We start from the raw sequence: 15,529 nt of genomic DNA, 5'->3' as shown, positions 1-15,529 counted from the left end.
AGGCGGGGCGGGGCCTGTGACTCGCCTCCAACGAATAGAAAGTGGCCCCAGTTGTGGGAGGTCCCTTCTAAGCGGGGCTGTAGGAAGACCCTGGCTTCCACCTGCTCCCCCTCTCCTGCTCTTGCTTCTCAGTCTGACGAAGTCAGCAGATGCCACGTTGAGAGAAGCCCTGTGGAGAGGCCCTCGTGACAAGAGACCGAGGACGGCCCCGCTGAAAGCCAGCCAGGAGCTGAGCCCTCGGAGGACTGGTCCTGCTGGGAAGCTGTGAGCGAGCCTGAAAGTGGACCCTTCCCCAGTGAAGCCTTCCGGTTAGACCTCAGCCCGCCAACGCCCAGCTGCAGCCTGCCAGGGACCCTGAGCTGGGGAGCCCGCTAAGCCACGCCAGGTTCCTGACCTGAGAAAATGTGAGGGCGTGAACTGGAGTTGTTTCAAGCTGCTAATTTTGGAGTCAATTGTTACGCAGCCACAGATAACTGGTACATGTCCCACACCCTGCTCTGGGCCAGCAGCCAGACTGCTCACATCGCTTGTCTGCACACAGTCCCCAGGGCCCCCATCACACCCCAAGCAAAGGCCCGAGTCCTCGCAGCAGCCCACAGGCCCCGCCTCATTCATCACCCCTCGATCTGAACGCTCCTCCACCTTGCTCCCTCTCCTCCAGCCCTGTGCATGTTGTGTTCTTCTTGGACAGTCCAAGCTGCCTCAGGGCCTTTGCACTGGCTGTCTCGTCTGCCTGGGATGCTTCTCCCTGAGTTGTGTGACTAGGTCACCCTCTCAGTCTTCGCATGACCCCCTACTTAAACTTACCCCCTCCCACCGCCCTGTCCCTTCCTGCGTATTTGTCATCAGCATTCGGCACTCTGTTTCCTGGCTCCCCCTCTTGCTGCTAGGATGTGCACGCCACGAGAGCGGGGGTTTCTCTGTGGTTGCCTGTGTTTTCTCCCCTGCAGCATCCCTACGGTCTAGATCAATGTCTGACATAGAGCAGATCCTCAATAAGTATTTGTTGACTAAATGAATCAACAAAGGGAGCAGAGGGCGAATCCAGTGGAAAATGGCTCTTTCGCGCACAGCAGGGTCAGGTGCTCCACACGTGTTTACTGAGTAGATCTGTCCCACGGGATACAGGTGAGGATGGGAAACTCTGAGCCTATCAGAAGAAACTTAATCCTCAGGCTGACACTACCTAGATCTGTTCCGATAGTGCTCTGATGAAGAAAGGCGGGCCTCAGAGCGCCAGCCCGCGGCGTCGGGAACCCCCAGAGCCCTCTGACCACTGGGCTGGCGGCAGCCGGCCGAGCTGTGCAGGGAGCCTCCGCGGTTTTCTTTCCCTTTGCCGCGTCGTACAAATGTGTACTTTGCAACAACACTCCAATTCTTTTCTCCCAATTTTCTTCTTAAAAATCACAAGAAACATTTTTTAACCGCACAAGTTTATGCCTGAATCATTCTTGTAAAAAATTCTATAACAGCAAGTAACTACCCACCCAACCCCCCCAATTGATGTGTGTTAGGAAGCTGTGGGCACCATCAGGAGATGAGACGGGCCCACAGGCCGGGCGGCAGAGGCCTCGAGCGGCCACCCTGTCACCATGTCCCCTTTTCCTGCCCACAGTCATGGCCGGATGGGTGGACAGGGTGCCCGTCAGCCTGGGCCCCTGAATGAGTTCAAGGCGCAGGTGACCTGAGGACCTGGGAGACTAGTGATGTGAGTGAGAAGTGGGCCTTCGTCACTTTCCATCCCTGAGGACTGGGGATCATTTAGTAGGTGCAGCAGAACCTAACCAGCCCTGACTAATACTGAAAGTGACACCTAGAAACGGTGCTGCCGTAACAGAAAATAAACACTGGAAAGCATGCGGCACTGGCTTAGTTGGAAGATGGAGAGAAAGCTCCACGCTCTGCGGTGGGAAGTGTTTGGTCGGACGTGACTGCAGCAACTTGGACCTCAGACCGTGAACCTAGTGAAACCATAGCTCCGGGGCGAGAGGCCGTTACCGGTATCTGGTGGCACCTGTCGGCTGCCAAACTCAGAGGAGGATTGGCCCGCTTGAAGCAGGAGTGAAAGTGAAAAAAGGGCTTCCACCAAGTTGGAAAAGCTGACTGAATTTAAGACCCCCCAACTTAAACTCAATTAACACACAGATATGACAAGAGCCAAGTTAAGGGTGTGGCATCGTGGCCTCTGTTAAAATCTCCCTGTGGCTAAAGGTGTGTCAGACACACTTTTTGGACATGGTGTGGGAGCGGGGAACGCGGCCACCCGCTGACAGAGGAGGGCGAGGTTCCCGACCATGCAAACCTGTGGGCGTTGGCGAAAAAACTGTGGGTGCTGTTGGCATCAGAGCCGACCAGGATTAGAAATAAGACACCTGCTGAGGTTCCAAGACAGCTGTGATGACAAAACAAGACCCGTTTAGGAGAAAAGAGGAATGGGTACGTTTGAGACAAACTTCCACTAACCGCGTGCGACCAGAGAACAGGCTGAGAAGACTGCGGTTCCTGGGAGGCGTCCACCCGATTCCCACATCACACTGGCCAAGAGGACCGAGGAAAGTCCGGAAGCTCCCAGTGGGCAGAGCTGGGGGGCTGCTTCCAGGCAGGACCCGAATCTGGCCGCCAGGAAGAAACAGGCACACTGCAGGGGCTCAGAGTGTCCGCCAGGAGGGAGGGCTCCTCTCCTACGACAGCTGCATCTCTGTCCTTCCTCTGCTTACGGTGGTTTTCCTGTCTCTGTTCCATGCAACATTGAGTGTGTGGAAGGAAAGGATTTATCTTTCTAGTTTTGGGGTCTTCAGATGCAGTGGGGCCCCATGTGGACAGGGTACAAAGGTACGAACCCCAGAGGTCCTGGTTGTATGTGGCTGGAATTTTGGGGTCATCTTGCTTGGGGAGTTGAGGGAGAATAGAATTAGCTGGCCTGGAGTCATTTGGGCTGTCCACCAATCATTTGGCCTCCTTTTCCAGACACCTGGGGAGATTATGCTTCTCTGCTCACTTGAAGTCTGGCCTGGCCATGTGACCTGCTTTGGACAATGAAACGTGACCATTTATTTTTTTGTTTAAAAAAATATTTATTTATTTTTGGCTGCATTGGGTCCTTCGCTGGTGCACTTGGGCTTTCTCTAGTTGCGGCGAGCGGGGGCTACTCTTCGTTGCGGTGCGCGGGCTTCTCGTTGCAGTGGCTCCTCTTGTGGAGCACGGGCTCTAGGTGCGCGGGCTTCAGTAGTTGTGGCTCGCGGGCTCTACAGCGCAGACTCAGTAGTTGTGGCACACGGGCTTAGTTGCTCTGCGGCATGTGGGATCTTCCTGGACCAGGGCTCGAACCCCTGTCCCCTGCATTGGCAGGCGGATTCTTAAACACTGTGCCACCAGGGAAACCCCACGTGAGCATTTAAAGGTCAGTTTATGGTGTTTCCTAGTTCCTGCTTTGGTGATTGTGGAAGCTTGTGTCAGCCTGGTTTCCTGGTCCCATGTGATTACCCAGAGCAAAGGGCCCTGCTAACCCACATTGGACACATAGCATGAGCGAGAGGTGTACCTTTGATGTGTTCGGCCGCTGATGTGGAGAGTGTTCGTTACACAGCAGACCCTGTTCCAGGCTGACTGATACACTCCCCCAAACATGCATAGGTGGCTGTCTCTCTGCTCCTGGTTCAGAGGGAGTGAGCACAGGTCTGTTCTCAGTGAGGTTCAAAGCACCTTACTTCTAGTGCGTCAGAGAGAATGAAAAGAAAGGCTCCAGGGGTGCTCTGTGTGGTGTGGGCAAGGCTGGGTGGAGGCATAGCTCTGGCTGTGGGGGGCAAGGGGTCTGGGATTATGAGGGTCCCAGGGCTCTGTCACGAGGGAGGGTCAGGTCTGATCCCTCGTGAGCGTGTCCTGGACTGAGGCTGGTGGATGCACAGTGAATCTTGCCCTCCCCACCCTCAGCTGGGGGACCCCACAGTCCATCAACTGCCTGGGGCGATGGACCCAGAGCCTTTCTCAGTAGCCCGCAGAGTTCCTGAGTGAGCACAGACGTGGAGAAGCCGCCAGGAGCCTCAGCGTTGCTGTGCCTTGAGATGCTCTGATTAAACTCCACCCACAGTGCACCGTGTTTATCGTGTCATTAGTAATCACGATGCCGTCTTATGTACGTCCCCACGGAAGAAGCCTGTTCCCCGGATGGGGCGTGGGTCTATTCACACGCAATTTCCATACATCTCTAAAGATTACCACTTTAACAGCTCTTGGTACAGACACCAGGAGACAGTTACATCTGACAGAGCATAAATCTAATTCCCTCTGCACTCAGTTTTCTCCGGCGGCAGAATCAATTTCAGTCTGTCAGGATTTTATCCCAAAGTCTATTCACACCCGGCTCTTTCCCTCCACGTCCCAGCTCTGTCTCTCTCAAGAGTCTCCCCCCTTTCAGGAACTCAATCCTGCAGAAAAAGATGCCTTGCTGATACAAAGTAACAGCCTTTATCTCTATACGACGGAATCCAATTAGGCATGAAGGAGACACAGTTAGGTCTCAGCCTGGAGGTCGTGTCCTGGGATGCCGCCTGCCTGAGGCCATCTCACCTCTCAGGGTCTGCCCTGGGCCCCTTCTCCCTGCACCCTGCTGGGGTATGGTGGGAGGAGCTCTTTCCAGTGTCTTTTCTGGGGCTGTCAGGAGTTAGCCCCATTAGTTCCAGGTGAATTCTTCTCCCTGGTGGGATGAAGCTTCTGCTGTCGCAACGGTAACCTCGGGGCACACAGCTACGTCTGAGCGTCTGCACACATTCATCATTTAGTGCACACTCACCCCTGAGATGTAGATATACTGTTATTCCCATTTTGCAGATGGCAAACAGACACAGAGAGGGTAACTCATCCAGGACGACACACCTATTAGGGGAACCACTGACTGAAACTGCCCGCCCTGGCCAGGCACGATAGTAACCACTTGCGTGAGTTATCTTACAACAGGGGCTCCCGGTAAGGAGCACGGAACTAACAGGCTACCGCCAACCGGAAGAATTCGGGAAAGGTCAAAAGGAGAGGGGAAATGCCAGTCTGTATGTCCCACCAACTTCCCAGAATCCTTCTCTCTGGAATGCATCTTGGTTGAGCCATGCGTGCGCCACCAGCAAGGACCCTGAGTCAGAGTGATTGGCCAGAGACAACCCGGAAACTAACCCCATCACCGTAAAACCCGAGACCGCGAGCCACGTGGCAGAGCCGTTCTCCTGGGGTGCCTTACCCTGCTGCTCTCCGCCCGGGCGCCCCTTCCCAACAAAGTCTCTTGCTTTGTCAGCACGAGTGTCTCCTTGGACAATTCATGTTGGCGTGTTAGACAAGAGCCCACTCTCGGGCCCTGGAAGGGGTCCCCCTTCCTGCAACACAGCTAGCGAGTGGCTGAGCAGGCAGGGCTCAACCAGAGCAATGCAGACTCTTTCCCGCTAGTCCTTGTCAAAGTCCCCCCCCCATCCGGGGGCAGATCACGGTCCCGACTGTACTTCTGTCCCAGCTTCTGCCAACAGCCCCAGCGTCTCCGTTTAGAGACCTCTGCCTCCTGAGCCCAGATGTCCTTGCGCCTGGACACACCCCCTGTCCAGCTCTGCTGATTGGCTCCCGCCCCAGGCCTGGCGACGGCACTCTCCTCAGAGCTGTGATTGGTGCGGGACGAGCCTGAGATCCGAGCTGCCTGGAGCCCTGGGTGGGGCTGACAAAGGAAGAGAGGCCTGGGGGCAGCAAGCAGGTGGGACTGGGTCAGGACAGCTGCCTGAAGTTCCCTGGGGGAGGTCCTGGCTGAAGATGGAGCTGACCATGGGACAAACAGCGCTGTGGGGGAGAGAGGAGGGCAAGAGGGAGAGCGGGAGGAGAGAGGCAGAAAGAGAGAGAGGATTATGCTCTGATGACACTATTTGAACCCCTCCCATTCATCCCATCCGCTGGCCGAATGAGACCCGGTCAGCCTGGGTTCACTGCTGCTCCTTTTGGCCTAGGAGAACCCAGGGAAAAAAGAGTATTTTTTGAGCTTTAGATTAATTTAATCTCTTTATCACATGACGATCACTTCATTCCCTGTGGCTGGGTTTCCTCAGCTATGAAACGATGTTAGTGATGATGGGGATGGTGGTGATGGTGGTGATGGTGGTGGTGATGGTGGTGATGGGGGTGGTGATGGTGGTGATGGTGGTGATGGTGGTGGTGATGGTGGTGATGGGGGTGGTGATGGTGGTGATGGTGGTGATGGTGGTGGTGATGGTGGTGATGGGGGTGGTGATGGTGGTGATGGTGGTGATGGTGGTGGTGATGGTGGTGATGGGGGTGGTGATGGTGGTGATGGTGGTGATGGCGGTGGGGATGGTGGTGGTGATGGTGGTGGTGATGGTGGTGGTGATGGTGATCATGAGATTGTGTGCCCTTAGTCTAGAGTAACAGGATGCTGAGGTGAATTTTCTCTTGTTGTCTTAGAGGAGTAACTAATACCCAAAGATTAGAACAAAGGAGCCAAATTCCCCCTATTTGAAAGCACCAAGGAGCTACCAAGAGATGGGACTGGCTCAAGAGTGGCATATCCTGTCCTACCATCACCATCCCCCTGCCCACTGAGTCTATGTAAAAGGGGCTGGGGAGGGAAGGCGGTCAGGGTCACGGACGTTTGGGGCAGTGCAGGATCCCCTCCCCCAAAGTGAAATCAGAGGGCTCTGAGAGAATATCTCATGAGAAGTCGTGTCAAGAAGGGAAGGCTGCCACGCATTCCCTGGCTTGATGCTTTCGGAGTGAGGATACCTACCGGGCTACCCAGGTTGTGGCTAGAGAACAGTGTGGTGAGAATGTTCTCACCACATGCCATGTAAAGTTTGGGGACATATATGAATATACTGGATTAAAGACGGCTGCAAAGCCTTTGTACTCCTGTGAAGAGGTAGTCTGTTTCTCCTCCCCTTGAATCTGGGCTGGCCCTATGGAGCTTGACCAACGGAATGTGGTATAAGTGACTGCCTAAGGCTAGGTCTTAAGAGATCCGCAGCTCCCACCTTCTCTGTTTGGGATGCTGTCTCTTGGATGCTGGCTGCCATGTAAGAAATTCAACCTGCTGGAGAGGAAGAAAGGCCCTATAGGAAGACTCTGAGCCACGATGGACTTTCCAGGCCCAGCCGAGCTCCCAGCTGAATGCAGCCCAGTGAGTGACCCCCATCAATGCCCATGGAGCAAAAGAACTGTCAAGTTGAGACTTGCCAAATTCCCAATCCATAGGATTGGGAAATAAAATGGTTGTTTTAAGCCATCAAGATTTAAGGTATTTCTTATAGAGCAATGAATAATTGCAGCAGTGGACAGAGACCAGAGCTCTTTCCTGGTCTGGAGTTGCCCAAAGGAGAGCCCTGTGCCATCAGAGCTTGGAGGATCCATGACACACACATGTCCAGGAAGGAATGGGGTGATGCCTGTCCTGTCTCAGGCCTTGGGAGGTTGGGGCTGGGGAACCCGGTGGCTCCTATGAAGGGGTCCACTCAGGTTAGAGGTGGGACAGGGGCCAGGAGGCTGCCACTCTGTGGTGGACTGTGCTGTTCTAGAATCTTCCCTGCTCCTTCCCACGAGAGGATGCCACTCCCCACCGTGGACGTCAGGTTTAGCTGTTGGACTTGCTTTGGTTATTGAAAAATGAGGAGGGTGATGGACCCCTTACAGGGAGAAGTTTGAGAGCCGTCACCTGGCTCCACTTTGCCACGATAGTGAATGCTCCAGCCTGGCTGCTTCCCCTGCCTGGAATGAAGCATAAGAATGAAGCATAAAAGGGAATGAAGAATAAATGGGAGCAAAACTACAACCAACCTTCAACCAACATAGAATGGAAGTGAGAAATAAAGCTATAGGTGTGAGGATCGTTTGTTACCGCAGCGCAGCCTAGTATGAGCTGATCAATACACATCCAAAGAGATGGGCTAGCTTACCCTGGTAAGGAGTTGGAAAGATGCACCATTAGGGTCCAGCGGAGCTATGGCTGCCCTTCTGAGTGGGTGCTCAGTGGCGGAGGGACCAGGCACGGAGCTGACCACCACCCCTGCAAACACTGCCTCTCCTGGGCAAGGCTCCTTCTCTCCAGTCTCCTTAAAGCCCTCATCCTCAGGGAGTTCCTGCTTCTCTCATTTTCTAGGAAGCATTACCCCTTCCTTGGTTATTAAGGCCCAAGGCCCTTCTCTGATGTGATTTCTGCGCCTCCAGGGTCTGCTCGATCAATGGAGTTCCCTCTCCCCGTTTTCTCTGGCCGAGGAGGAGATGGAGTCTGTGGTGAGGAAGGACAGGAGTGGGGGGTGGGTGTGTGGTGGTGGCGGAGCCTGACTTTGCCCCTCCAGGTCGGGGGTTTTTACATCCTCAGCAATCGTTCACAGAGTGGGCACACTCCAGCTACAGGAATCAATTTCTTTAGAAAACCTTCGTTTTGTCCAGAGAGACATTCCTCCTACTGCAGTCACCAGGGTTTGTTATCACCAGGGTTCGTTATGCCAGGGGAGCATCAGCCCCTCCTCACTGTCAAGTTCTCTCCCACTCCCCTGACACAGAGGGCAGGTGATATTTTTAATGTCTGTGGAATTGCTCACCTGCTCTCTCTCCTGTAGTTTTCAGGTGGGCTCTCATCCAGGGTGGCCAATCAGAGCTCCCCTTCCTCTTGATTGTCCCAAGAAGGACCAATCAGGGTCTACCCTGAGATTAGATCACAGATACCTAGGTCTCTTCACCTGGAATTAAAGGCTGTAAGAAGGAGGTCAGTTGGAGTTTATAGCCATCTCCTAATAGTGTTACTGAGTCCCAGCTCGCTCTGCGCACCGCACGACAGGCCAATGAATCGGAGACGAGGTGCTGAGGCAAGGAACGCGACTTCATCCGGAAAGCCGGCAGACTGAGAAGATGGCAGGCTAGAGTCTCCGAAAAACCATCTTATCTGGGTCTGGATGACAGTTTCTTTTATAGAAACAGAGAGCGAGAGGCGGTGAGGAAGTAAAGTAAAAGGGCCACCAGTCTTGCAAAACATCTCCTGGAATGTCCAGCCTCGGGGAGGGGACGTGTTAGTTTCTTTTTTCTTGCAGCCCTTCACAGGTGGGCAGGGTTCCCTGAGGCAGGCCATTATATATGATCACAATAACAAAAGCAACGAAAAGCTAACGTTAAAGTCCTAGAAACGGATCGAACGTGGAGTCCGATGTAGCTCTTCCCTGTTCCAGTAGCAGGTAGATATTGTTTTCAAAAGAGAAAAATGAAATAAAGAGAAGCAGAGACACACAGACAGAGGTCCTGATGTGTTTGCCCCTTGCACAGGATGCAGACGATCTCTCCCTTGGCTTTTGTTTATTTGTGTGTTTGTTGAAGCAGTTTGAGTTGAGTTTCTGTCAGTTATAACCAATCCAAATCCCTACCGGCCAACCTTTGGGTTTTTTGATGGGCCGCCAAATGCAGGAGGCTCATGGAGCCTGGGCCACCTGTCATTTACAGGGTTAATGGCAGACACGCAGGACCAAGCACGGGCTGAGTGCATCGCACACATCACCTCATAGAGCCCAGGCGCCGTGGGTGCCATGGCTCGTCCTCTATGTTTAGATGAACCAACAGGTGCATGGCTAGAGAGAGAGTGAGCCCAGGCATCCTGTTCCCCCCTCGCGGCAGCTCGGCTTACGGGAAGGGAGACAATTGGTTCATCTGAGAGCAAGAGTGATGAAGGGACTAAACCAGCCATGTCCAGGTTAGGGACGGGTTTCGGAGCTCTGGGTGGAAACCAGACGGAATGCAGATCCCAGCTGCCTTGGTCGCGTGGAAGGTTTTCCATCTTTTTCCAAGAGAAGTTACGGTTTATCTCCCATGTTCGGCGGAAACTCTTGTTTTCAAAATGGTAACAGTTCGGTTTCTGCGTCCGGTGCCCCTCCCGTGGTTCACTAGGCTCTGAACCTACAAATAGAAAAAAGATTTGCGGTAGATTAGAATTTACACTTTAAGTGGGAGGAACCACCCAGTTTCTTTTTAAGTGTTGATTCTACCTTACGGCGAACTAGTTTTCCTCCCAGATGCCAGCATCTCATTTTCCTTTTCTCTTTTGAATAGCTATGCTACCCAAATTGTTCTTTGTTCCTTTCCATAAGCTGACACGAGGGTCTTGTTGCCTGCTGTCAGCACACTTTAGCTAGCAGGTCCCCGTTTGCCATATGGTGTAGATTCTGCTTAAAGTAACTTCTGTTTTGCCTAAACATTTGCATGACTGTTAGCGCTTTGAAGTCAACATCTGTCCCTCTGCCTGTGTGCGTGCACGTGCGCACGTGTGTATGTGCGTGTGCAGGTGGGGCGCGGTGGGGGACTCCTGGTGGGACTTGCACGCACGGTCGCCAAGGCTGCTCACAGAGCCTGGAGAGAGAGGTGTTACCTGCGTGCCTGTCCGCCGCATCACGGCTTCTCTTAATTAGCACCGGACGGAGAGGCTCAGGTAGGGAAGACCAGTGCAGCCATTTAGCTACAACACCCTGATTCCCCGGCCCGAGCTCCCGAGGTGGTCTCATGAGTCTTGCCACTTAGGATTTGGCCGGAGCCAAACAGACGGGTGGTCGCTTAGGAGACCTGGTTGCGCTCTCCTCGCTGGGCCCGTTCATCTCCTCCTTCGTGTGTGTTTAGAGAAAAGCTGAACCCCGAAGGACCTCCCTGGTGAAGGCAAGGGCCTGGGTGTGCTCCACCCAGAACAAAGTCCAGCCTATGCTGCAGCCGTGTCCTGGGAGTGTTTGGAAAACCTGTGAGTCTGGGAGGGGAAGGGCCAGGAGTGGTTGAGGTGGGTCTGGGGCCCCGACTCCTGGGATGTTCAGCCTCCCGTGAAGAGGCTGTTCATCACTGGGCCCGTTACGGAACCAAACCTGGGTTTGCTCGCTGGTGCGCGGTAAAGCCGATCGGCTGGCGCCAGGCTGTGGTGAAGGAAAGGGTAGCGTTTACTGCAGGTGCCCAACAAGGTCCAGGCAGCTAGTGCTCAAGACACCTAAACTCACCTAAATGCTTTCAGGGCAGCATTTTTTTTTAATATATAAGTTTATTTTTATTTATTTATTTTTGGCTGCGTTGGGTCTTTGTTGCTGCGTGGGCTTTCTCTAGTTGTGGTGAGCGGGGGCTACTCTTCATTGAGCTGCGTGGGCTTCTCATTGCAGTGGCTTCTCTTGTTGCGGAGCACGGGCTCTAGGCGTGCGGGCTTCAGTAGTTGTGGCACGTGGGCTCAGTAGTTGTGGTCACGGGCTTAGTTGCTCTGCGGCACGTGGGATCTTCCCGGACCAGGGATGGAACCCGTGTCCCCAGCTGAGGAACGGGGTCCCATGGTGTGTGACCAGCTTGTACACGATTCCCTGATTGCTTGATGGTGAGGTAACAGGGAGGGGTCACAGGGGTTCACACCATCCATCCTCAGGTGCCAGTAGGTCTCGGGGCTACGTGCTCATGGTCACCAAGTAGTTCACTTGTTCCATTTGGTGGGGGTTTTAGCATCTGTAAAACAACTCAGGCATGTGCATCAGATGCTGTTATCTGGGTACTTCAGAGAGGAGCTAATGCAGAGGATGTGGGGGAAGGTTCTGTCCCACGAAGGTACTGGAGAGTCCTACTAGGTCGCAGGCCCTCCTCTAAGCAAAAGAAGGTGGAGGGAGCGACACCATGCCAGTTACGAAGCTCTGGTAGCTTCCACGCATACACTCTTGGGAGCCCTGAATTGCCATGTAAGAAATTCAGCTACTCAGACCACGTGGAGAGACCAGGTGGAGAAGCTGAAGCCAAGTCCCCCTAAAACCGAGTGCCTCTGTCGAGTTTATGATGAACCTCGTCTCCATCCAAAACGATTCCTTTTCTTGTCCTGCCCTTGTTCCCCCTCAAGACTGAGGAGTATCAAAGAAAAGGGGGAATTGTTACTGAGCAGGACCCTACGGGACCTTCCTGGGACAGACCCTCCCATGTCCTCTACCTGCCTCTTGTTTGTAGAAAAACTTTAGCCTCCTAGGCCTTCCCCCAGTTCCAAAGAACAAATTTAATCGAGAAGTGAGAAAATGCAGAAAGAAAGGAAAACAGTCAAACAACACAAAATAATAATAGTTTAGCCATTAAACAAAGCCAAGGACCTTTAGTTCCTCCTCAAGGGCTGTAGATACCATGCTGAGCCGTGTCCTTGAGCTGCTTTACAGATACTGAGACCCCCGCCAGGTGGAGGAAGTTAGCTCTATGCTGCCCACAAGCACGCAGACCCCAGACCGGCTGGAACCTAAAGGTCGACGGTGCCGACCCCAATTACCTCACCACCAGCCAATCAGAAGAAGGTCCGCGAGCTGATCATGCACCCGGAAACCTCCCTCCCTCATCCCGCCTTTAAAAACCTTTCCCTGAGAGCCATCGGGGGTTGGTGTCTTTCAAGCACTAGCCAACCTTGCTCCTTGCTTGGCCCCATGTTGGGCGCCTGCAGTCAGCACTGCCCTTTCCTTCACCACAACTGGTGTCAGTAGATTGGCTTTGCTGTGCGTCGGGTGAACAGACCCAAGGTGGGTTTGGTAACAAAGCCACATGGACAAGCCACGTGGACAAGCCTCACGGAGAGACCACTTGATCTTGCCACAGAGGAAAAGGGCTCTGGCAACCCAATCTAAAACCCAATTCAGAACTTACTGTCTTAGCAGGGACTCTGGGAGGGAGGAAGAAAGACGGTAGATGATCGTTGACAGAGGAGATACAAAGAGAAGGTCACGCCTGACTTCTGATGAAAAGTTATTGGGCTCCCGACAGGCAACAGGCCGATACGCAGGACGGCTGCGCGGTCTCCCTTGGGACAGTCAGAAGTGGCCTGAGCATTTGCAGTCTGGAACGTGAAAGCCTGCCCACGGGGGCTGTGAATAGCATCTCCCCAGATTCCTTGGGAATATTTCCTCATGGCTCCATCCCAGCAGGAAAGGAGCCCAGGCTGGAGGAACTCACCCTCCCTTTCCTGCCAGACAAGCCGGGTCCCGTATGGGCCGCACCCCGCAGGCCTCCACAGCAGCCCTCTGCCCCAGGAACCCAAGGCACGGCGGCTCCGCCCCACGGAGTCCTGCTCCAGCCACGGCCCCCAAAGCCCCAGCGGAATGTCAATGGCTCCTCCTCTAGGACCAGGTGACCCAGCCTGTGGAGCGACCTTCTCCCTCTTGCTCTGTCTGGGACCCTAACTTATTGTCCTGCAAACTGAGAGCAGAATATCAGCCAGCGGGTCAGGGAGCTGGCAGAACAGAGAAAGTGTATCGAGAACTGGAGTCCGAGACACTCTCAGTTTCGGCAAAGCTGGGAGCTTGATCTACAGGGGGGATGCGGAGACTTTGCAGGTGAGGCGCCTACAGGTGCCGCGGACTCCGGGAGTGAAGCTGGAGCAAGGGTCCCACCTGGGTGGGCTGCAGGGGGCTCGCTCTGCCTGTGCCCCCGGCGTCGCCCCTCTTGTTTCACCAGTGGGAGACCAGAGCCAGGGCTGGACTCGGGTTGGGCCGCGCCTCCCTGCTGACCCCGGCCTGGCTTCGGGCCTCCAGTTCTCGCTCTGCCCTTACTAACCGTGCGGCTCTAAGAGCGTTGTGGAACCTTTTGGGGCCTCAGTTTCCTCATCTGTAAAATGGAGAGAGTAATTGTACCCACCTTGTAGGGTTACTGTGAAGATTAACTGAGATAATCCACCCAAAGGACTTTAACTAATGCCAGGCACAGAGGAATAGCTCAGCAAGTGTTTGCTATTATTATTATTACTTGGAAAAGCTATAGTCGAAGTGGAGGAAGGTGATTATTCGACTTAGAAGCAGGACGGGGAAGCCTTCTTGTAATTAGTGGTCATTAGTTATGTATAATATGTGTTGCTTTCATTCCCGAGTTTTAACGTAGGATGTGAGCCCCTGGGAGATGTGGGGTCTTCCTGAGGACAGCTCCCCCCAGAGACCCCCAGTGTCCTGGGCTAGGGGGAGGCCTCCCCTGTGTGAGGTGCCCAGGGCAGGGCCCAGGGTCCGACCGAGCAGGGCTCCCCCCACCTGCTGCCCAGGAGGGGCCTGGGGCAGGCCGTGTCCGCGGACTCTGACGCTTTCACCCTGTGAACGAGGCTTGTTAGGAGATCGGCAAAGGCCCATGGGGCCCGCTCATTAGTTTTCCGTTTGGAAACTCATTAGTTTTCCATTTGGACTCAGCTGCCAGTGGGAGCCTTCCCAGTGGTGCAGAGATGACGTTTGGTGCGGGCTCCACGCACAGCCCCGTAAAAGCCCCCCTTGATATGCTGTCCCTGTCACTTCCTGTCACAGCAGCCTTCCTGGCCTAATCAGGGCTCTCCAAACCCTTCAGACCACAGCGGTTGCCACGGTGACAAAATGGCCCATCATACTCCCTGCCTACTTCAATAAATGAAGGATGGGACGGAGGTTTTCGAAGGATAACGGGCAGTTGAGAGGGAGGGGGAGAAGGGGTGCTGGGGAGGTGATGGGGGGCCGAGGGCCGCAGGCACCTCCCCTCCTGTCTGTCTCGGGGTCGGTACAGTGGGCTGGTACACGTTCAAAAGCCGACTTTCCGGAATGTGCCGATGTAAACGTGCATGTGTGTTACGGTCCCGATGGGGGACGAGGGTGGCGCACAGCTCACAGATAAGGTCCACAGATGCCGTCCTCCTGACTCGGCAGCCAGCGGGTCCCCGCACACAGCTCCTGCAGGTCTTCCCGACTCACCTGTGGTCAATCTGTCACGAGTGTGGCCGCAAGGTGCACGCTGACACTTCTACTCAAGCTCAGGAGCAAAAGCGGGAAGCCCAGGCAGGAAGGCAGAACGTGCCGTGTCCCGCGGCAGGACCCGTGTGGCTTCTTTGCTGAACTGGGTGAGAGCTGTAGAATCCGGATGAATACTGCAAGGCTTTGGGGGGCTATTCATAGCGCAATGGCTGCAGGCCTCCTCAGGTTTGACCTGCATGATTCACCTTTTAAGCCCTAGACAATCGACACAGTCCCCTGGCCCCGCTGGGGGTCGATGCTAATGACCGTGGTGTGAACACTCCCATGGGGCCCGTTTGCAGCTTCCCTGTGAGCGGGGGAAGCCAGCGGCCCACGGCGCCTCCCCATGTGCTCCGTCACGAGGGCACTTCTCCCTGAGAGACAAGTTCTCCCCCTCATGCCTGGACTTGAACCTCGGTCACGGCCAAGGGCTCCGGTGCATTTGGGAAAACACTGACCCTCCTCACGCCTCCACCTTCTCCTCTGTAAAATGGGGGTAATTACACCTAAAAGTGATAATCAAAATATTTGGTGACCAGTAAAGCACCCAGCAACTGGAAGGGCACAGGTTGCAGGGAGTGGGTGGCTGTGCCTGCAGGGGGTCCTCGGAGGCCGGAGGAACGGCCTCGACCGGCTGGAGGCAGGGCATGCTGGTGTTTGACCTCCAGGGTGGCCACAGCAGCCAGCGGCACGAGGGAGCCCGGCTCACGTCTGCTGCCACATCATCCTGGGAGGCAGTGTCTGCAAAGCGCAGAGGGTGCGGCCAGGAGCACCCAGGAGGACAGCAGGCGGCAGGGGAG

The sequence above is a fragment of the Neophocaena asiaeorientalis genome, unplaced genomic scaffold (genome assembly GCF_003031525.2).
Source record: "Neophocaena asiaeorientalis asiaeorientalis breed wild unplaced genomic scaffold, Neophocaena_asiaeorientalis_V1.1 scaffold757, whole genome shotgun sequence".
Classification (NCBI taxonomy): domain Eukaryota; kingdom Metazoa; phylum Chordata; class Mammalia; order Artiodactyla; family Phocoenidae; genus Neophocaena; species Neophocaena asiaeorientalis.
This window is presented reverse-complemented; position numbering follows the sequence as displayed.